This window comes from Dasypus novemcinctus, chromosome 1 (genome assembly GCF_030445035.2).
Source record: "Dasypus novemcinctus isolate mDasNov1 chromosome 1, mDasNov1.1.hap2, whole genome shotgun sequence".
Taxonomy (NCBI): domain Eukaryota; kingdom Metazoa; phylum Chordata; class Mammalia; order Cingulata; family Dasypodidae; genus Dasypus; species Dasypus novemcinctus.
In genome coordinates, this window is record NC_080673.1 from 50,276,226 (window position 1) to 50,299,061 (window position 22,836).

General features: G+C 37.7%; 1 protein-coding gene across 10 annotated transcripts in view; it reads right to left on the reverse strand.

The window, feature by feature from the left end:
- GAB1 (GRB2 associated binding protein 1) overlaps positions 1–22,836 on the reverse strand; it is a 140,832-nt gene that overhangs the window by 47,757 nt on the left and 70,239 nt on the right. The gene's annotated exons all lie outside the window — the stretch shown is intronic.

Here is a 22,836-nt window from a genome sequence, read left to right on the forward strand (position 1 = left end):
CTTTCTAAAATCCATATTAGTCAAATATAAAAGCAGAATCAAATGAAACAGTCTAGCCTATTTTAGCAAGTTTCAGCTACCCGATAAGAGGCATTCTCTACTCCAAACTGAACACGGGAGGCTAGATCACCCAAAGAGAACACTCTGGGGAGTGGAAGGACAGAGACATGACATTTTCATGAACCCCAATGGAATAAAATATTCTTACTAGCCACTGCGTATTGCCAATAAGCACCAGTCACAATATCTCAAACCTTTAGTTTTGGAAAAGTATAACAAGGCAAAGAATTTATTTTTTCCAGTAATAACATGGGATAATGATAGTCTTAAACCGAAATGGTGGTCTCAGGAATTTTATTCATACACTATTACTATTCATGTAGTATATATATTGGTGCTCTATATTCAGTCTAATTAAATCAAGAACACTCATGATGTCAGTGCTGTAACGAAGGCCAATTTGCTCAAAAATTTAACTGTATTTCTATGCCTTCATTATATTTTCTTTAAAAATATATATGTATATATACATTTAAAAATCACCAAAAGTAACATTAGTGTGACATGATAGTGTGTCTTTACATTTTTTATTTTTCACAATATTTGATAAACATAATACAAAACGTATTGTGGTGCTAACCTAAAAACTGTTTTATTTTATGCTGAAAAAATACAGGTGAGCAGGGAGAAAAAAGGATAAAAATTAAAATCCACATATGCTTCTCAAATAAATGTTTAGTTTTACCTCCATCTTTACCACATTTTATAATAAATCCTGACATGAACAAATTTTGAGTTACGGTTTTCCGATGCTGTAGGAGGTTATAACAAGATCTTTGGTGGAGATGGAGAAAATGAAAACTTAGGTGCCTGAGTGATCCATAAACCCACACATTTTCTGTTTAGTAACTCAAGACAACTGTATTCATAACTGAATTAATCTGAGAGCTAATTTCAGGTTTAACATTTTAATAAACTTTAAAAATTGTATCCATTCAAGAAAATTGACTACATTAAGTAAATCAATGTGTTAAGCAGTCAATAAGTTATTGACTATACAGTAAATACTGTGCTCAGTATTGGTGGGAAGAAAGATAGGTAGGTATATAATACGATTTCTCAAGGAGTTTACTAATTATGAAGAAAATACTTAGTATATGAAAATATTTGAGAATATGGCAGCCCTGGCAAAATAGCTGCAGAATTATGCTAGATGGACAGGCATTCCTTTGTGAAAAAACTTAATCAAGAAGAGTACTAGAAAAACCACAAAGTCTAAAACTATTATGTAGTTCTTTACTACCATAAAGATTAACTTCTCAACCTGACTACAGCTAAAAAGAAGTAGTAAATGATTGGCGTTCAGAAGGAAAAGGCAGTGTGGAGTCCGGTGGGTATTTTAAATAATATTGAAGTTGTAAAGCACTGCATTCACATGAAATTTGGTCTAGTTACTGGATTATAAAAATCCATTCATTTACTATCCAAGATACCTATTTAATTCAAAATAAAGAAATGCCATTTCTTAATAAAAATTATGTCTCTATGCTATTTTTTTTTTTTTTTAAGGAAAATAAGTATGGAGAAATAGGAAACTTGTACATTGTTGGTTGGAATGTAAAATGGTACAGTCACTGTAGAAACAGTTTGGCATTTCCTCAGAAAGTTCAATATAGAATTACCATATGACCATATGACCTACTTCTAGGTATATACCTAAAATAACTGAAAGCAGGAACTCAAGCAGATAGTTGTGCACCAATGCTCATAGCAGCATTATTAACAAAAAGCCAAAAGGTGGAAGCAACTTAAATGTCCATCAATAGATGAATGAGTAAACAAAATATACACATTCAATGGAGCATTACTCAGCCATAAAAAGAATGAAGTTCTGATACATGCTACAACATGGATGAACCCTGAAGACATCAGGTTGTGTGAAATAAGCCAGACACAAAAGGACAAATATGGTATGATCTAATTTATATCAAATGTCTAGAACATGCAAATTCATAGAGATAGAACATAGATTACAGGTTACCAGCGGCTGGGGCAGTGGGAAGGAAATGGGGAGTTAATGCATAATGGGCTCAGGGCTTCTGTCTGGAATGATGAAAAGTTATTGGTATCAGATGATGGGTAATGCATGGTGATTATAACACTGTGAATATAAGTATTACCACTAAATTATGGGTAGTTAAAATAGGAAGTTTTATGTTATATATATATCATCATAATAAAAAAAAACTATGGAACTCCAAATTAAGTACAGACTTTGGCTAATTTTAAAAAATTCTCTAGAGATACTTCCTGATCAAGCAGTAAGCTTGAAAAGGCAAGGGAAAAGTGAAAAGAAAATACATATTATTTATCTACAGCCATCAAGGAATTGAATCTTTTAAGAAGTGAATTTTCCAGAGAGTGAAGAATAAAGTGTCCATCTTTAAATACAGAAATTACTTTTTAAAACTTTAATGTCTTGTGTGGAAATCTCTCTCAAATGCCTTACTGCATAATTCATTGAACATAATTCATCCATTCCCCAACGGATCAGGCTAAGTATTATGTGTATCAGCTTCTGTACTGCACTTGAGTGAGGCGCTCAGAGGCTGCTGGGTTGTACGGAGAGTGACTTGCCTCTATAATAAACAGTGCCATTTTATCCTGCGTGTGTAGCTCGCCTATTATCATTTTTTTCCCACTGAGCTACACTCATTCTCTATTATCTTTAAAATACTGTTTTCTGTCTTTTCTCTATTCAGTTTATCAATTGTTCCTTCTCCTCCTGAGAGTATTGCTTCTAGGATGCTAAGCTCTTTCCCGCCTCAGGGACTTTGCATAAACACTCCTTAAATCCAGGATGTTCTTTTCCCCAGTCTATCTGGCTACTCAGGCCTTCCCTGACCACCCTCAACATGACATCCCCAATGTAAAAGTCTCCTGGTTGACTGTAGTTCCCCATCTATTACTTTGCTTCCTTGTTAAAAATGATATTGTTAGCATTCAAAGGGCCCTTAGAAATAAAATAAAGCCAAGAAATATGTAGCAATGACTTGAGGTGCACTAGATATATTGGGCTAGCGATTACAGAGACTGAGTAGACATTGCACAAGCCTTGAACTCTGAAAGCAGGAAATTACAGCATTAAAACACAGAATTTAGCCAAGCAGCACCTGCCATTTATTTATTTATTTTTAACATGGCCCAAATGTGAATGTTTGTCTCAGTCACAAAATGAGTCACTCTCATTGAATCTGGCACAGATTAAACTGGAAAACAAAAGCAATTACATAAACTACACACTTTAATAAGGCAGATACAAAGGTTCTCTGGATTATAGTACAAAGCACAATTTAGCCACAGAATAAAGCTTGATGCTCGACAAGAGAACTGACATCAGCACCCTTGCTAATCAAGGCACAAAAGCTTCTCTATGTTTGTCAAAGCACAAAATGAGCCCACATAAATCACTCTTTGTTATCTGAAAATATCTGGGATTCTTAAGGTTTGTGCTATTTTTATCCTTGCTGCTGCACTCGCAGTCCAAGAGAAAACCGCACATCGCCTCACCAATTCTGCAGAGCAGTAAAGGACAAAAAGGGCAAGTTTTCTAGAAACTTTCAAAACTAAGTACCCAAAGCAATTTTTGTAAAATTCACGTGAAAAAAATCACTGTACTATTACAAGCAGGTTTGCTTAAGAATAGCGATGCAAAAATTTATTTTGCTGTCACTTCTGATATTCAACAGTCACTTCAATTCAAAGTTGAATAAATACAGCAGTAACAAGATTTCATCAGCAGGTCCTCATTTTAAAGAAGATTAAAAATAGTATATTCTGATAGTGTCTCAATGTTTCTAGATTAATTTTGGCTACTACATAAACACCAAAAGAGGACAACATGTACAGTTACATGGATATCAACAGAAATATATTCAGATCAGAATTTCTTCACATTACCAAACTAAATAGGCATAATGCTTAGGGTTTTTTGCATTGTGGGTTACCTATTATCCATGCCCAGTAACTATCCAGTGACTATAGGCTAAAGCCCAGGTCTGTGGCATGGCACACAAGGCCCTCTGAGCCCTCCTTTATCTCTTCACCTCACTTCTTGCCCCTCTGCCCTCTACCCACAATGGAAATGCTTGCAGTCTGCTTATACCCTGCTCTCTCCTGTCTCTGGCTCCCACCCCTTGAAACCACCCCTTGAACTCAGCTCAGACCTCTTTGTGGCACCATCACTTGGAGCTCCGTTTCCATCTTCCCTAGATATGTGTTTGACACCCTTGCATGTGTGTTTCTTGAGGGCTGGAGGTCTTATTCATCATTCATCTTTCTTTCCCCATTGCCTAGCACCAAAGAGGTACTCAGTCAATGTCTGCTGAATATGTCCATCAAAAACTCTTGAGGCAAGGATAAACATAGGGAAATTCTCACAATACCTATATGTTATGGGGGTATTATGGGGGTATGGCCATGACTGCAATCTGGTCAACTCCTTCACAATTTGGTTGATAAGAACTGTAAAGCCTGCATAGAGGTATATAAACAATAGATTAAATTTTTAAAAAACTCTACAGATACAAGAGGTATTTTTGAACGCCAATTAAAAAAAAACTTTTTTAAAGTCTCCATATTTTAAGCAAATTACATGTGCTAAACTGAAGACAGACTTGTCACAGGGAAGGTACTTAACAGAGGCTCATGACACATACAGATTAAGGGTATGCACCTATCCGCAAGAAAGTACAGATGGATTTCCATTAGTTAGCAAAGAGAAAAAAAATCTCAGTCTGGATTAGCTCCAATTATCTGCAATGCTACCATTAATTAATTTGCAAAATTTGCCCAATTTGCCAAAATAGCAAATAGGTTCAGTTGTAGAAGGAAAAAACAAAACAAAACAAAAAACACTCTAACTGCTGCATTTGTTTTCTGAGTTCTGTATGGTATTACTGATGGGACACATGTCTGGTATAACTCCTGCCAAGACTCCCTAATCCCTCCCCTGAAATAGCTAATTATTGAGGAAATAGCCCATATGCCAGCATGCAAAAGAGAACAGGTCAGTGTAGCCCAATGGTTCTCAACTCTGACTGCACATTAGAAGTATCTGCACAACTTAAAAAAAGCATTGATTATTGGGGCTTCACCTCAGCCCAACTAAATCATGATCTCTGGGGGGTGGAGGGTAGGGGTGAGCCCAGGCACAGGCATAGGCACAAGTATTTTTAAAAGCTCACAATTCTATTGTGCTTCCATTATTGAAAACTACTAATCCAATCAATAGAATCAAGTTGCTCCTTAAAATAGAATTCCAAAACAACCCCAGGTCTTTTCAAGCTTTTGCCCAGTTCCTTATCTTCTCACACTTCTGCTCTTGCCAATGTTGACTGCATCAGCCTCCTTGGTCTTTGTTCACAACTTCTTTCTGCTACTGGAAACCTAATCCATTCTTCAAGATTCTGTTCAAACCTCCCCTGCTCCTTGCTGTACCTTCTCTGGAGTCTTAGCAATCAATCAGGGACTGCCCTGAATTGTCTCTTGCATTGCTATGGAACAGTTTGGAACAGTCTGTTACATTACTATTTATATTTTCAAACTTTCCAAATGTTTATGAGGTACTTTCCCACACTAGACAAGTTCCTTGAAAGCAGAAACCATTTCTTAAATTTTTTTTGTATTTACACTTCATTATGAGTCCTCAAAGAATCCACTGATGAGATTATTTTAAAGTTTTCTGTTCAACAGAGAGATTACTAAAAGCCAGAGAACTTAAATGAAAAATTTCAGGACAAGAAAAAACTCCAAAGTTATTAGGGTAAAGTCCAGACTCCTTTAATATGATGGCATACAATGTTCTTCAAAACTGAACTGACTACACAGCCAGTCTCTTACCTCTACCTCTTTCGCTCTTCCATGACTTTACATGTTTTGTTTTATCTTGACTTGAAACACCCTTTCTCCCTTGCCCAATGAGAAATACCCTTTCTCTACTCACCTTCAATATCTAGCTTAAAAACTTCGCTTAGAAGGTTTCCTTAACTTCCCCAGATCTGTGGCACTTGTTCCCCTCTCTGAGCTCTCAGATACCTCAGAAGCAGATTAAACAAGCCCATTAATGTGCTCAGAAGCACATTAAACAAGCCCATTAACTTTTAACAGTTCAGAAAGAACTCTGCATCTAAGTTTATACATATGCTCAGAAATTTGCAAAATGTTAGCGTTAAAGATATGTATGTATTCATAAGACGAATATACTACTTTTAATAAAATAGGTTTAAATTTAAATTTCATTAGCACAGTAATGGCTAAATAAATTACAGGATATCTTTACAGTAATAACTCTTTACATAATATTTAAAAAGTGAACTAGGTGTGTGTGTGTGTATATATATGAAAAATGTCCACATGATATTGTTGAATAAAAAAGTTAAATTGAAGTAATGTATATATAGTATGATTCCATTTTTCTGAAAGAATTATGTGTGTGTACACACAGGACATTCACCAACTATACATAGTTGTGTGTTTAATGAACAGGTCTGGAAGGATAACCACCAAACTGTTAAGTGTATCTAAGTTCAGGAATAGGGATCAGCGGGAAAGTTTCATATTTGTACTTTATATAGTTTGGTATAGACTGATTTTCCTTCAAGAAGCTTCCATTTACTATTCTTATAATTTAAATAGTATTACATGTTCTATCAGTGTATGTCTGGAAGAACTATTTTCTCATTACCCTGCAATCAGTGAACAAATTCAACATTTCTTTTAAATATAGAACTCCGGGATACATCTGGAAGGAGTCTTAGTCAGGAAATAGCTTGGGCAAATAAAGTATAGCTACTTTGTTTTAAAAACTGGAACTTAAATTTTTGAAAAAGGGAAACTGGGAACACTTAAAATATAGGAACAAAGTTCTCCTTCTCTTCTTCTGTTAAAGTCCAGTAGTTGTAATATTCATGCTGCTTTAAATTTCTCTAAAAATCTTGTCAGTAAGTGGTAATATATTTAGATATTTAAGTAATCTAAAGTAGGCAGTTTGGGGATTACTCATTAGAAATATTAAATTTCCATAATAAAGCCACCATGGTAAATAAAATAAAGAAAAACAAGCTAACCATGAAGCAGGCACAAAAGAATACTATTTGCTTTAAAATACTTGAGTTGTTTTCCAGGAAGCACCATCTTTTCTCATAGAGCAAAATAAGGAAAAAACAGGCTCCGTGGAAGTTTCCACTCCACTGGCTCTATCATTATGATCATCTGTTCCAAACACACACAAGCCTAAAATTTCCTGTTTTCAAACTATTGTCACCATTTTCTAGTCTTGTGCTATCTGTGCTAACTTTAGCTTAGTAATATAAACAAAAGAATATATTGAAAATAATGCAGAACAATGCCTAGATGTAAGCTTACACTGTTTTATTAACCTTTTGAATATTCAAGTTTATATAGGTTGACTGGATGAAAACAAATTAGGTGGAATGGAAACAATTTCATAACAGCAAAAATTTTTTAAAAAATCAAATAACACATAAAATTTACTGTTGAAATCATTAATAACCTGATGCCTACCTCAAAGTCCAGCATAACTCTTATATAAAACAAACAAAAAGAGCAGTGACAAAAATTCCTAAGTATTCAATATACACAAAATGGTTCTTAAACCTTTTCTGGGTCACAGACCACTTTGCAAATCTGATAAAAGCAATGAAAGCTTTTCTCAGGAAAAAAGCACGCAACCAAATAATATGCACACTTGCAGGTGTTCACAGGACCTCTATGCCACATGTAAAGAACCCTTGAAATTAGGACTTCTGAGCAAAGAGAACAGTTTAGTATGAGACTGGCCTGCCTTGGACCCCAACCAGGGAAATTTAGTTACTAAAACTCCACAGGAAAGCAGTTCACCTCAAGGCATTAACTCTCAACACTTCATTGTGGGGCAGGTCTAGCACATTTTTACTTGTAAGTAATTTAATTTCTCCCATCATATTTCCAAATTGTTAGGGCTATGGGGACATGTTCTAACTATGGGTGCTTTCAAGGCTTCCTGACCCTAAACAGGAGAGAGGCTAAAGCCTGGCTAGGAGTAGACCCAAAATAAGCAGGCAGTGTTTTTGTGACTGGGGATGAAGGCTTGGGATGATAGTGTAGCTAAACCTGTGTTGGAAAGACCACCTGCCTTGGGATCATGTTATCTCAACCTTTTCTCACCACTATGTACAGTAAGATTTGGGGAGCTCACATCAGGGTATGATCATAGGAAAATGGGGTAGGGGAATCACTCCATCTTTTGGTGTGCCTCTGGTCTAGACACAAGTAGTTGCAGTTCATCTTCAATTTGGCCAATTAAGAGAACTTGGGAGCTGTAGTCAGTGAATGGGCAAGTATGTACCTGGTTCAAACTTCTACATATCTCCCTAAGAACCTAAGGAGACAGGAGATGGTGCAAATGTCCACGCAGACTCCTGCCAGTCTAGCTGAATACTACAACAGTGCAATAAAGAGCTGCATGTATAATCCTGAGTTCTAAAAATGCCCATAGCCATTGAGCCATTAATTCTATTTCTGGGAATCTAACCTAAGGAAATAGTGTGAAATGCAGCTAAATGCCTAGCACCAAAATACTCAACACAGTGTTGTTTATGTTAGTAAATAATTGAAACAATCTAAAAATTTAACAGTAGGAAGGGTGACCAATCAGCTCATTTTCCCAGGACTGTCCTGGTTTTAGCACTGACAATCACAAAGTCCATTTCCAGGGGAATCCTTCAGTCCTACCAAACCAGGATAGTCAGTCACAATAGGGGATTGGTTAAATTATGATACACCCCCATAAAGGAGACTTACAGAGCCAAACAAAAGTTCCTTATGAATGGTGTTTTCAAAGATTTTTTTTCTCCATGGTCTGCAAAACTTCCAAAATACCGAGAGATCATGACAAGGAACTAATGTTTTCATTTGGAATAAGTGGAATCCAGAATGAAGGAATACTGGCAACCGCTTCCTTCTTACCTTTTCTGACTCTGTTACCTGTGCTAGGCAGACCTGACTGCTCCATGCTGTCCAAGCACCTTGTGCAAATCTCTATCATAGTTCTCTCCCCTTGCATGCCAATCAGTCCTTTGAGAGGCTGCTTTCCTCCCTATCTTATTCCTTTTTCATCTGAGTGCTTATCATAGTGCAAAGTGCACAGAGGACTGGGCAGTTAAGAGGCATGTTTGGTAACAGTAACCTGAATAAATGAACAAACGAAGGAATATCTCTATCTCCTGGCGGCCCTGATGCTGTTCTTCACTAGTCTAGTGGATCTTTAGGTATAATGGATGATACACCAAACCAAGAGCTGGTCTCCTTTTTGCTTTAAGAGTTCAGCCATGAACTCTACCATATCTCCATTCCTCAAGCCTCAATTAATAAGAAATGAACGTAATGTAATCACGGAGCAAGTCAACATGAGCCACTGGACTGAAACCATGCTAATATGCTAATATTGGAACCTACAACTTCAGGCAGTGCCTACAATATTAGAGGGCTCGTATACTATAGTTACAAAACATTATTTTACTATATTTACCTATACACAGTTTTATAATATATATATATATATATAGTTATACAACATTGTTGCATGTGTTTGTGTGTAATGACATTCCAGTCCTAGATGGTAAAGTGTAATTCCACCAGAGAGGATGAAAGCAAAATGCCATGCTCTATCAAGCAGATTGTCACTGTACCTGCTTAACTGATGAACAAGATGTGAGAACTTTACTTAAATATTGTGGTTATGCAGTAGGAAACAGATATCACATCTCAAATTAAAGGCACAAAATTTTCTAGCACAGATGCAAATTGGAATTGCATCTCCTGAGTGATGCTGGCCAATGTGATGATGAAAATGGCTGCAAAGAACAGCACAGTAGCCACTAGCCACCAGTGGCTAGTATTTATCATATGGACAATGCAGTTTTCAAAGCAGTTTCTTCAACTTGAAAAAGATTAATACCGATCACTGAAGAGACTGCATCTTTAAATAATAAAACCCACAGTGAATGTTTAAATTGTTTAGTGCACTGTAGGCTGTTATGCCTGAGATCCAAACAAGTATGTAAACTTATTTCCTGATTTTACTGTGTTTTGCAAACTTATACTACCCCACAAGTTCATGTCACCTATGTTGTTACTATTATTTGTTTTGTTTTCTTTTGGAAAAGGCATACTTGCTTAACTAAATTGAGATTATTTTAAAACATAACACCCATAACAATCTGAAGTTTTTTATCTTTCACAAAGATATTTCTAAATTCCATTTCTTATTCCTATAGCCAGGTATTCAACCCAAAACAATTATTTCTGGGATAGAACTAGTGTTTTGAGTTTCCAGCAAAACATACAAAAAGATTCATATTTTCTCCTTTACGTTTCTTATGAACATTCACAATTCACAATAACGTAAAACACATATATATTAAGATTTGGATTACACTTAAAAAACAACACTCTGGTATTAAGAAATGTCAACTTCCTATAATTAAATTTACATGTAACATGCCAAAATGATGCCCCGTATAATTTTCTTCTGGAAATGATGCCAATTTTCTTCAGTCTAAAGCTCCCAGAACAAAAGATATGTGGCCATGAAAGTTTTCCTGAGAAAGACACACTTCTATAGAGAGATAAATTATGCATTCTGAAGTAACACAATACATTAAATACAAGATGCAAGGAAGAATAACTCTCCCTAAACAGGAGAAGCAAATACAAAGTTGAATGTAATACAAAAATTACTCTGCAGATAATGAAATCAAGATTTCCGATGCGAAAATGGCAGGCTCAAACCCAGTGCTGATGAGGACACCTCCGCCCCCCGGATGAGGGGTGGGGTTGTCACCTTTTCCCAAAATGTGATTCTTCGGGGAAAATGCTTTTTCATTCATGCAACATGCAAATGATGATCTCATCGTACAAGTAAAGATGTTGACCATTTACCTTTACCTCTTTGTCTTTTCAATAAAGTCCAAGTGCTATCTTGCCCATTCTATGGTGTGTCAGCCCTAAAAATGAGCCTGCCTTTCTATTTCCTGTCAACTTTCCATCTCACTCTACCGCACCCAAGCCCATAACCTTTGGCCAGCAGGAAGTAGACACAATGGACTGAAAATAACAGTGACTGTAAGGATTTGTGTATACATGACTTAATGCTTGAGGACCAGAGCAAACGGTTAGAGTAAAAGAGAGAATGACTAGCTACTTCTATCAGAGGAATATCAGTGTCATTTAGCAGGACCCGATTCATCTTGAACTCCAAATAAAAGTTTACCCAAATTATACAGTTCATAAATGCTAAAAAAAAAAGTATGTATGTGTATAGCAGTACAATCACTGATATATGGATATGTCACGTGCAACAGACACAAGATAGCTTATACACGCATCTGCTTTAACTATGTTAGAACCTTGTGAGACCATCAGAATCATTCACAAAGTGCTGGCATCTGAGGTAACAGGATGGACAACCTACTGTGTCTGACTTGCTAACTTGGAAGTTCACTAAAGTCTGTAAAAGCTAAAAATAACCACATAAACATGTTTACAGCATTTTAAAAATACAGGATCCACACTGTCTTCTAAATATAAATCTTGAGTTCAGAGTGCAGGGATTGGCTTTGGGTTTTCAAAGACGTCATTAGGACAACCCACACTTCACCACAGAAATTCACATTTCAGCATTTTATTTTAAATATAAAACTGCTGGTATTTAACTAGAGTGAAGGATGGGTGGATTTGGAAAAGGAGAAGGTGACCAGGAAAGGAGAAGACAGTGCCTCCTCTCCCATTTAATTAGAGGCCTCAGAATACCACAAACCCCTAACTCTTCATGGTAGGACCTGTCCGTCATGAAATACTGAAAGGGCATATATTCTGCCTGTATTTTTCCACTCAAAACATCCACTCTCTAACCCTGGCAGTCCGTTCTCCCTTCCTTGTTCTTAAGACAAAAGATGCTACTGCAATGATAAGTGTAGAAAGGAAGTCAAGGGGAATGTATACATATAAGTAAAAGTTGGGAAACGGACTTTGGCCCAGTGGTTAGGGCGTCCGTCTACCACATGGGAGGTCCGTGGTTCAAGCCCCGGGCCTCCTTGACCCGTGTGGAGCTGGCCCATGCGCAGTGCTGATGCGCGCAAGGAGTGCTGTGCTACACAGGGGTGTCCCCCGCGTAGGGGAGCCCCACGCGCAAGGAGTGCACCCATAAGGAGAGCCGCCCAGCGCAAAGGAGGGAGCAGCCTGCCGAGGAATGGCGCCGCCCACACTTCCCGTGCCGCTGACGACAACAGAAGCGGACAAAAGAAAACAAGACGCAGCAAAAAGACACAGAAAACAGACAACCAGGGGAAGGGAGGGGAATTAAATAAATAAAGATAAATCTTTAAAAAAAAAAAAACAAAACAAAACTAACCATTTAAAAAAAAAAATATATATAAGTAAAAGTCCCCATGTCCCAACTGGCATAGGAGATGAGGTATGCTGACACAATACTAATTCTTGTCCTATCCTTGCAAAGTGGCAATTCCAAATCAAACACAGGGAAAAATTTCCTACTAAAAACCACAAAGCTAGTATCAACTAAGGCTGCCTGGGCTAGTTGTACTGATAATCAAGAATTCATGGCAAGAGGATGTGGCTCAAGTGATTGGGCTCCCAACTACCACATGGTTTGGCTCCCAGTGCCTCCTAAAGAAGACAGCAAGCTGGTGTGATGGGCAGGCGTGGCAAACTGACACAACAAGAGACACAAGAAGAAAAACATAATGAGAGACACAACAAAGCAGGGAACAGAGGTGGCTTAAGCGATTAGGTGCCTCCCTCCCACATTGGAGGTGCTGGGTTTGGTTCCTGGTGCTTCCTAAAGAAACAAAGACGAATGGGCACAGCAAGTGCAACAAGAAGGGGGTGGGAAGAGATAAATAAATTTAAAAAAAGAATTCGGGAATATTTTATTAATATTTTTTTAAAGGCTATTTGGTTTTTATACAGTATGTGAAATTATTTTTTTAATATTAATTTTGGGTAAAATTGGTTTAATTTTATTCTGTGCCTTTAATTCTATAACTCTTAAAAATATAGCAGCTGTTAAAGAAAATAAGACAACCTTCACCACAGCCTTAAACTATACTTGTATGTCTTAAATCTCAATTTTCTGTACCTCTTAGTTTAAAGTACTATGGTAGAATCTGTATTTCTGGAGGTTAATTCAATGTCCAAGGAAAATGTTCTCCAAAATAAAATCAGGTAAGCAGTGTGAACATTTTCTTCAAAAATTTTTAAAATAAATACACTTCTAGAAACAAAATACTTATTGTTTCAATTGAAAAATTAGGGGAAAATATATTTAATCCCACTGCCATTACAAAAATCTTTATTTTTCCATACTCTCATCTAATCTTTATTCATATACATACTTTTCAGGATCTATTTTTTTGAATGAAGATAAGTGTATATCTTTGGTTTCATGAATCCCATTTCTAACTTTCAGAGGCAAGTTTAAAATTTTAATTAATTAATTTTTCGCTTACTGTGACTTTTTCCAAGTCTTGATAGAATTAAGGAGGTAAAGGTAAGATCCTCCTGAAATGCTTTCTGAAACCCAGTAAAGAAAATAAAATGCATTTAATGATTGTAGAAACACAGATACTAATTTACCATGGACTTTCTAACTTAGGATAGCACCCCCAATACATTCTAGTAATTAAGATACCTAATTATAATGCAAAAAATATCCTGTTATGTCTATTCCAATATGATACAGTATGCAGTTAGTGTTCCACACAAATAATAACTAAGACAAATGTGTAAAAATCCTCTCTTCACAGAAATGCCATCATTTTGTTTACCAATAACAGCACTCACATACTGTTTGGAATGATTTATTAAATCTAATACATGAAGAATTTATTCCAGAAAAAAAGATCCCTTGATATTTCAACTTAGGGTAGGCATTGTAACCTGAAGACATTCTCAGAAGTATTTTTACTAACCAGTTGTTTAACTGTTTATACTTGAAAAATGAAAAGACCAGGTAACCTACTTGTAGTTATCTACATGAACATGTTGAAAAGAAACAAAATATCTCCAGTTAAAATTTGGTAAACATTAAAAAAGGAATGAAAATAAAAACAAAACCCTGTATTTTGTTGAATAATTGACACAAGAAGCTATGCAACGATATTTTCACTCCAGGATTTCAATAAGAATTTTTTATTTTATTTTACACATATATATTTATTAAATTTTCTCTTTTTAAAAAGATACATAAATCACAAAAAATGTTACATTAAAAAATATAAGAGGTTCCCACATCCCCCACCCCCCACCTCCCCACTCTTCCCACATCAACCACCTCCCTCATCATTGTTGGACTCAGATGTGAACTTTCTACACATGCCTCTTTTATCACTTTTCAATAAGCCTTTATATCCTTAGACTGGCTATAGTAAATGACTTTTTGATAACTGGATTTGATTCTCAATGAAGCAAAGAAAAAGGAATAATAAAAAACAACACTTTTAGCTAGCCCCCATAAACATGGCACATATTAAGAGGAAGGGTTTGAAATGACCAATAAGCACATGAAGAAATACTCAGTATCATTAGCCATTAGGGAAATGCAAATCAAAACCACAATGAGATGAGATGCCACTTCATACTACTGGGATGGCTATTACCTAAAAAAAGAAAGAAAGTAAGTGTTGGCCAGGATTTGGAAAAATTGCAACTCTACTCTTGTGCACTGTATAAAATGGTACAGCCACTGGGGGAGTCTGGCAGTTCCTCAAAAAGTTAAACATAAAATTACCTTAAGGGAAGCAGACTTGGCCCAGTGGATAGGGCATCCGTCTACCACATGGGAGGTCCATGGTTCAAACCCCGGGCCTCCTTTACCCGTGTGGAGCTGGCCCATGCACAGTGCTGATACACACAAGGCGTGCCTTACCATGCAGGGATTCCTCCCCATGTAGGGGAGTCCTACTTGCAAGAAGTGCGCCCCGTAAGGAGAGCCGCCCAGCACAAAAGAAAGTTCAGCCTGCCCAGGAATGGCGCAGCACACACGTAGAGCTGACATACAAGATGACGCAACAAAAAGAAACACAGATTCCTGTGCCGCTGACAACAACAGAAGTGGACAAAGAAGAACATGCAGCGAATGGACACAGAGAGCAGATAACGGTGGGGGGGGGGAGGATAAATAAAAAATAAATCTTAAAAAAAAAAAATTACCTTAAGAGTAATTTCACTCTTAAGGATATACCCCTAAAAAATGGGTAAGCAGTGACTTGAACAGATATTCACAAGAGCTAAAAAGGTAAAAACAACTCATGTGTCCATCAGCAGATAAATGGATAAACAAAATGTGGTAAATATATACAATACTTTTCAGTCATAAAAACATATGAAGTTCTAGGGAAGCATATGTGGCTCAGGCAATTGAGTTCCCACCTACCACATGGGAGGTCTAGATTCGGTTGCCGGTGCCTCCTGAAGAAGACGTGCAAGACAGCAAGCTGGTGCAGTAAGTTGATAGGACAAGATGATGCAGTGAGATAACACAACCAAGAGACAGGGAGGAAACACAATGAGAGAAGCAACAAAGCAGGGAGGGTTAAGTGGCTCAGGCAATTAGCTCCTTCCTCCCACATAGCAGGTTCCCAGGTTGGGTTCCCTGTGCCTCCTAGAAAGAAGTAACCAGCACACAACAAATGGACACAGCAAATGCAGACAACGAGGGGTCAAGGAGAACTAAATCTTTTAAAAAAACACCAAACATATGAAGTTCTGATACATGATATAACATGGATGAACCTTGAAAACATGCCAAGTGAAATATGCCAGATACAAAAGAACAAATATTGGATGATTTCATTTACATGAAATGCCTAGATGTTGGAAATTCAGAGAGACAGAAAGCAGATTAGAGGTAACCAGGGGCTGGGGGTAAAGGAAATGGGGAGCTATTGCTTAAAAAGCAGAGCCTCTGTTTGGGGTGATAAAAAATATATTAGTACTGGAAGGTGGTGATGATAGCACAACATTGTAAAAGTAATACACTAAATTATATACTTAAAAATGATTAAAATAATAAATTATTACTCACATGCTACCACAATAAAAAAGGAAGAGGGGGTTTGTTCCCTCACAACTGAAGTCCCCAACCCATATGGCATTCTAATCATTATTAGCAGTTTGAAAAGGCTAATCAGAAAGAAAAAATACCCAGAACTGTAGCCATCAAGAATTCCTTTTGATTTCTCTCATGCTCTAGTCCTTTCACCAAATGGCCAAGACAGCACCCATTATTAGCCATGTATACTCAATCTTCTGGGCTCCCTCTATTCACTTTTCTGTTCTCAAAACCTAAACACACAATGCCTGACAAAAGAATAAGGACTTGAGTGCTGTATGAGTGAATGCATGAGTCTTGATAGCACAGTATAAGGTGAACTCTAGAGGGATCATCATTATAATCATCAGTAAAAAAAAATTAGATATTCATTTTTTTTTTTTTAATTTTATTTCAATGTACATTTATTTTCTCTCTCTCTCTCTCTTTTTTTTTTTTTGAGGTATGGGGACCGGGGAGTGTAACTGGGATCTTTTATGTGGAAAGTCGGTGCTCAACCACTGAACACTGGCTTCCCCAATGTTGGTTTTTTTGTTAGTTTTTGTTTTTAGGAGGTATCAGGATTGAACCCAGGAACTCGTACATGGGAAGCAGGTGCTCAACCATTTGAGCTACATCCGCTCCTCCATTACTAAGAGCTTTGATGGTGAAATGCCAGAAAAGCAAAACATATCCTATGGCAATTAATTAATTGAAGAATGACCATTAAATTTGTATAAAATGCTTACCTTTTAAATGTACAAATAAGCCCACTAAAAAGCATTAAAGAGGCTAATATGTATGAAGTATAACTAAATAGAAAAATTTTCCCTCCAAGGTATCCAGAAGGAGCAGAAAACACAAGGCACAAAGATATTGTGAACTCAATGGACTGATTTGACTTTCCTTTCTTCATTCTTTTGTCTGCCCCCTAGTGGGTAGTTTGTGAGCAGAAAAACTTTAAAAGAATATGCAAATATCAGCAAAACAAAACAAGAAGAGCGTACCATAAACACCCACAAATCAGTCACTGAATAAAAATTAATCTGTGAATGTATATTGAGCACCTTTGTCCCAAAGACAAAACTTTTTTTATCAACTTAGGTAGGTTAACTATTTCCTTGTGTACCTTTGGACTTCTGATCATTACCTTTTAAGAAAAAGCCTACATCTCTAGATTACATCTAGGTAGCATATACTTCCCAGTAGTTAAAAACACAATTTACTAGCTGCTAGTTTCTAGGCTGACATGGTCTGGCTATTTTATTTTTTGGTTTTGGGGAGGACTAGGCATGAGTAACTACAACAAAATCATTTCCATAAAGACAACTGGAAATCTAAGGATTCATTTTCAAAGTAAAGCACTTCAAGTCAAGGAACAGGTAAAGTGAAATCATGAGACACCTTCAATGATGCCAGGTGTGGCTGCGTGACTCTGCCAGAGAAGCATGCTTATCTCCATGGAGATCTTCAGTCTAGAAAGGGGTGTGGGTTTTGTCTATGATCTCATCACCAGCAACAGCAGACGCTCCTCTGAATCAGCTGCTCATTTTAATACTAGTTTTGCACTAACATATACAGCCCTTTAAACATGAAGATGACACTACTCCCAACTTACATAAACAACCAATCACGTGACTTCCCCACCCCCACCTGGTAACTGGAGACACAGATTTGCGAGACAGCCAGCCACGGTTACACAAACTAAAGTCACTGAACAGAACATAAGAAAACGATCCCTAAAGATGAGGTTCAAGTATCTGACATAGACTCTTTGCTTAAGTAATCCAGTAGTGGTGCTATTTCTTAACATCTAGAACCAAAACGCATAATAACTCATGATTATTACAAACAAAATGATTTCTTGCCAGGTGATTTCCAGGTGTAAGCATTCAAACATATATAAAACTCCTCCTGAATCAGCAGGGATTTTATTTCCTAGAACTGCATAGAAATCAAATGAGTGAATCTAAATAAAAAACATTTTGAGATGAATAAAGGCACGACAATAAACAGTTAATTTAATTACCATTTTTAACACTCTTTGGAGAGATGCATTAGTATGACAATTCTGGCATATCTGAAAGCAGTTAGCTTCCCGTAATTCATGACTACATCTTACACGCATGCAGTGTCAGCTTAAAACACCAGCTTTTTCATGTAGGAAACAGAGTAGCCCATGTCAAGGGAGATGTATTACCCAGGGTATATTTTAATAAGGACTTAATAAGCAAATACTCAGGACATAGGAACAGAGCCCTTCCATATTTCTTTTCTCAGGCTGTTCTCTTGAGAATACGTTTTGAATGTTATAAAAGGTGAGAGGAATGAGGGGACAGCAAATGCATCTCCCTGGTCATTTATTTTCCTCTGTGGGACAAAATCCTACAGGGACAGGAAGTATCAAGGAAGATAGAAAAAAACTTTCCTTGTTAATGTTTATCCCAACTTTTCTAACATTGTTCAGATCTTCTATAGAAAATCAAGGAAAGGTAATTTTCAACCAAGGACCTAAAAAGATTTATTCCAATTACGAAGATTCATGAGCCAGGAGGGTAAAGGCAAGAAAATTTTTCTAGCCATCCACACTTGGATATGAATCCTTGGGTTAATTTTCACCCCTTTTTGTTTCACTGCAAAATCATTTACAGATACTAAAACAGCTAAAAAAATCAACTCTCTTAAAATTTACTATGTTTAGACAATGATATCACTTAGTTTTAAAAACACTAACATTATGATATCACTCTTAAAGCATGCTTATACATCTAATGTAATGTTTTGGAGTCTGTTCAAATTATTCATTAAAATGAGTAACAGGAACAAAACAATGAAGAGGCAGCTGTTCCATTTGCAGATCTGATTTGCAGCATGTAGTGTATTTATAGTTAAACACAGCAAAATAGGTTAAGAATTGTTCCTTGTTTCCAAATAATTATATTTTAAGAATTAGTAAAGTATTATTAGAGAATTAAACTTAGAGAAGCAGCACTTTTTTCGTGTGCTATGAAATAAATTTATAGTATTAATCACAACTTGTAATCACCTTTGTCATGTATTTTTGCTTGTTTGTTTAGCATCTTGTTTCCCTAACCAGACTATAAGCACCTTGAGGACTATCCACCAAGCTCTTAGAACATTAGAGAGAAAAAACAGGTGCTGCATGAATTAAAGCATTTACGTTAGAACATCCTAGGAAAATTCACACCTGCAGAGGTTAAAATATCTATTGTACAAAAGAGCTTATCAGGCAAGGCAGCCGTGCCCCAGACATCCCCACCCCACTTCTGTTCTACAGAGAAGCACTTCACTTAGTGGTCACTCCCCCTCCCCACCGTGCCCTTGTGCTGGTTATTCTGGTTTGTGCTCCCACCCATTCTCTGCCCTCTTCTGTGATCCAGGAGGGGTGAGGTGGGCATATGTGTTCCCCTCTCCTGGTTTCAGCTCCTCCCTTCTGGTTGAGGCTCCTCTGGCATGACCATAGCACCCTGGTGGGCGCTCCACCGATCCAGAGCTCACTGGGCGCCTATAGAAGTTGTTTGTTTTTAAATATATTTTTTACTAAAGTATGTCATTCATACATGAATATACATAAACAAGTGTACAGTAGAAGTTGTAAACTTACAAAATAAACATGCATAACATCATACAGGGGTTCCATATATCACCCCACCACCTGTAGAGTTTTTATAATCAGCATTTCCTCCCAAACCCTTCCAACTCTAAGGATGTAAGAACCCTCCCCTAAACCCAGCCCTTAGGTCAAGAAGTAGTCCCTTCATTAAAGTGTGCATTTTAACTATCTGGGCCGAATTCAGCTTACCCTAACAGCAATCCCTCCTATTTCCAAAATTAAAATGCTTATTTATGATTTCTCACTCTTAAACATTACCTATTGACCCCTGGCTTTGACAGCTGGCTCACTTTTTCTGTATTGTCTCCCTCCCTCCTTCCTCCCAATGTAGTGAGCAGTCCCAATCCCTCAACTGGACAGCTCTGCAACGTCAAGACACATACTTAAACCACTGCTTTTTATTTCATCAATCACACAGGACATCCTTTACCTGTTTGGGTACAATTAGTTTCTATCCTTTCCCTCCTATCTTCCCTTACTCTAATCCATTTTCTAATTTCTGTCGCCTACACATATACTTTTACATTGTGAAGGCTGACAGCATTTACATTTAGTTCTTTAACAGTTCAATTGTCTATGATTTTTCACTCTAAAGGTTGATTATTCTAAGAGCTTAAAATCAATAAACAGCATTTACACTGCCATGGCCATGGATGTGTTATTCCCTACAGTACCAGGAAGGGACTAGGATTCCATTTCCTTCTCCACTGTCCAGTGTTGGGTCAGTATCCCATGCCATTCATCGTGGCAGGGTCTCATGCAGGTGTCCTTATCCTTCTTTGTTCCATGGACCTCTTTGCCAGTCAGGAGAAAACCATGGACCCTTTACTAAGTGTATTATTTAATAAATACATCACACCTATACTAACACATCCCCACAAGAATAAGGTGGGTTTTTTTTGAATTTCAGTTAGGATTCAGGGACGCCTGGTTAAGAACCCCTGGTCTCGACCCCATGTCACCAATTGCCTTTATCAGATCTTCAACTTTACCAAAGTCTCCCTTTTCACCACGTAGTTTACTGAACCTCTCCTTTCCCAGTATTTCTGTCCCTCCTTCCCTTCTCCTTCAAAAGGATGAGTACTGGGAAGCAGATGTGGCTCAAGTGATAAGGCCTCTGCCTACCATATGGGAGGACCCAGGTTCAATCCCTGGGGCCTCTTGGTAAAAAAGAAGAAAACATGTGCCTGTGTGGCGAGCCAGTACCCACATAGCAAGCTGGCTGCCCACGTGGGTGTCTGCGCGGTGAGCTGAGTGCCCATGTGGTGAGCCTAGTGCCCACGTGAGTGCCTGCGTGGCGAGCCAAGTCCCTGCACAGTGAGCTGAGTGCCCATGTGGTGAGCCGAGTGCCCACGAGTGCCCACGTGGTGAGCTGAGTCCCTGCACAGTGAGCTGAGTGCCCATGTGGTGAGCCTAGTGCCCACGTGAGTGCCTGCGTGGCGAGCCAAGTCCCTGCACAGTGAGCTGAGTGCCCATGTGGTGAGCCGAGTGCCCATGAGTGCCCACGTGGTGAGCTGAGTCCCTGCACAGTGAGCTGAGTGCCCACGTGGTGAACTGAGTGCTCATGTGTTGAGCCCACGTGGTGAACCGAGTGCCCATGCAGTGAGCCAGTGTCTGTGCAAATGAGTCAGGCAGCAAGATGATGACATAACAGAAGAGAGACAAGGGGAGGGTCAAGGTGAAGAACAGCAGAGACCAGGACCTGAGGTGGCGCAACTGACAGGGAACTTCTCTCCACATCAGAGGTCCCCAGGATCCAATTCCGGTGAATTCTAGAGGAGAAAGATGTGAAGAGAAGATAAAAAGAGACATAGATACAGAAGCTCACACAGTGAATGGACACAGACAGCAAGAAGAGCAGGGAGGGGGTGGGGAGGTGACAGGCCTAGTGCTTGGCTTTCTTCCTGACTTTCTACAATGCTCTCCCCGGAGGTCCACGAGGGCCCAGCACGCCATGATGTTCTCTTCCTTAGTTTACCCCCTCTTTTTCTTATATCCTTAAGTCCTAAGAAAGGGTGTATGAAAGATAAACTGTCAAGAAGGCAGCAGAGCATAGAGGGTAATAATAGTATTTTAGAATTCATTTCTATTTGAAAGAATGTAGTTTTTAAAATTAACATTTATTAGCCTATCCTCTTAGAATAAAGGGAAAAACAATGATATTTTAAAAGCCCTTTCAATTATTTCTGGGGTTGAGTTGTAGCTAAAGGTCTTAACTGCCTGGGTCACGTGGATCCAACAATCCTATTTTTCACCATTTAATTTGCAAAAATACTTATCAATAGAAACTTGGATTTCATGTTCAATTTCCTTTTTCTGTACTCAACTGTCTATGTGGTTAAATACAATTCATTCATAATTTAAAATACTATTCTTAGCACAAAGTTATCTAAAATGACATCAACTGGAAAACTATCTGGATTTGGGGAGGCTATTTTGGTGAAAATAAGTAACTACATTTAATTTATTTATTCATTCAAAATATTTACTGAACCCTTACATGTGTCACTGTTCTAGGTGTCTAAAGAATCATAATTCAAGAAACAAAAATTCCCCTCCCCATACAGGAACTCTGTACTGAATACATGAATTTTCTACAACTGCTCTAATAAAAAAATTTTTAATTAAAATTAAAAACCTGCATTAACTTAAAAAAAATTGCCTCCTTCAGTGAAATTAATTCTATTAATGTGAAAAAAAAATGAACAAGTAAACAAACAGAATTCTATAAATGCTATGAAGACAAATTAAAGTTGCTACGAAAATCTTAACCTTACTTAAATAAATCTAAGGACAAGGGGAATTGTTATAATACCGTCATAGAACGTGCTGTAGTACACTAAGCCACCACCATTTTAACACAGTCCCAGTGGGCACTGACAATTATCAAGCTCTTGGAATCAAATCCTGGGAGCTGGGAGCTTGAAAGCTCTGCAATCTTGTCCTTTCAAAGATCTCCATCAGCTAATAAGATGAGGTAATCAATGTGCGCAGTGTAATCTCAACGCGGGTCCATTACTTAAGTACCCTG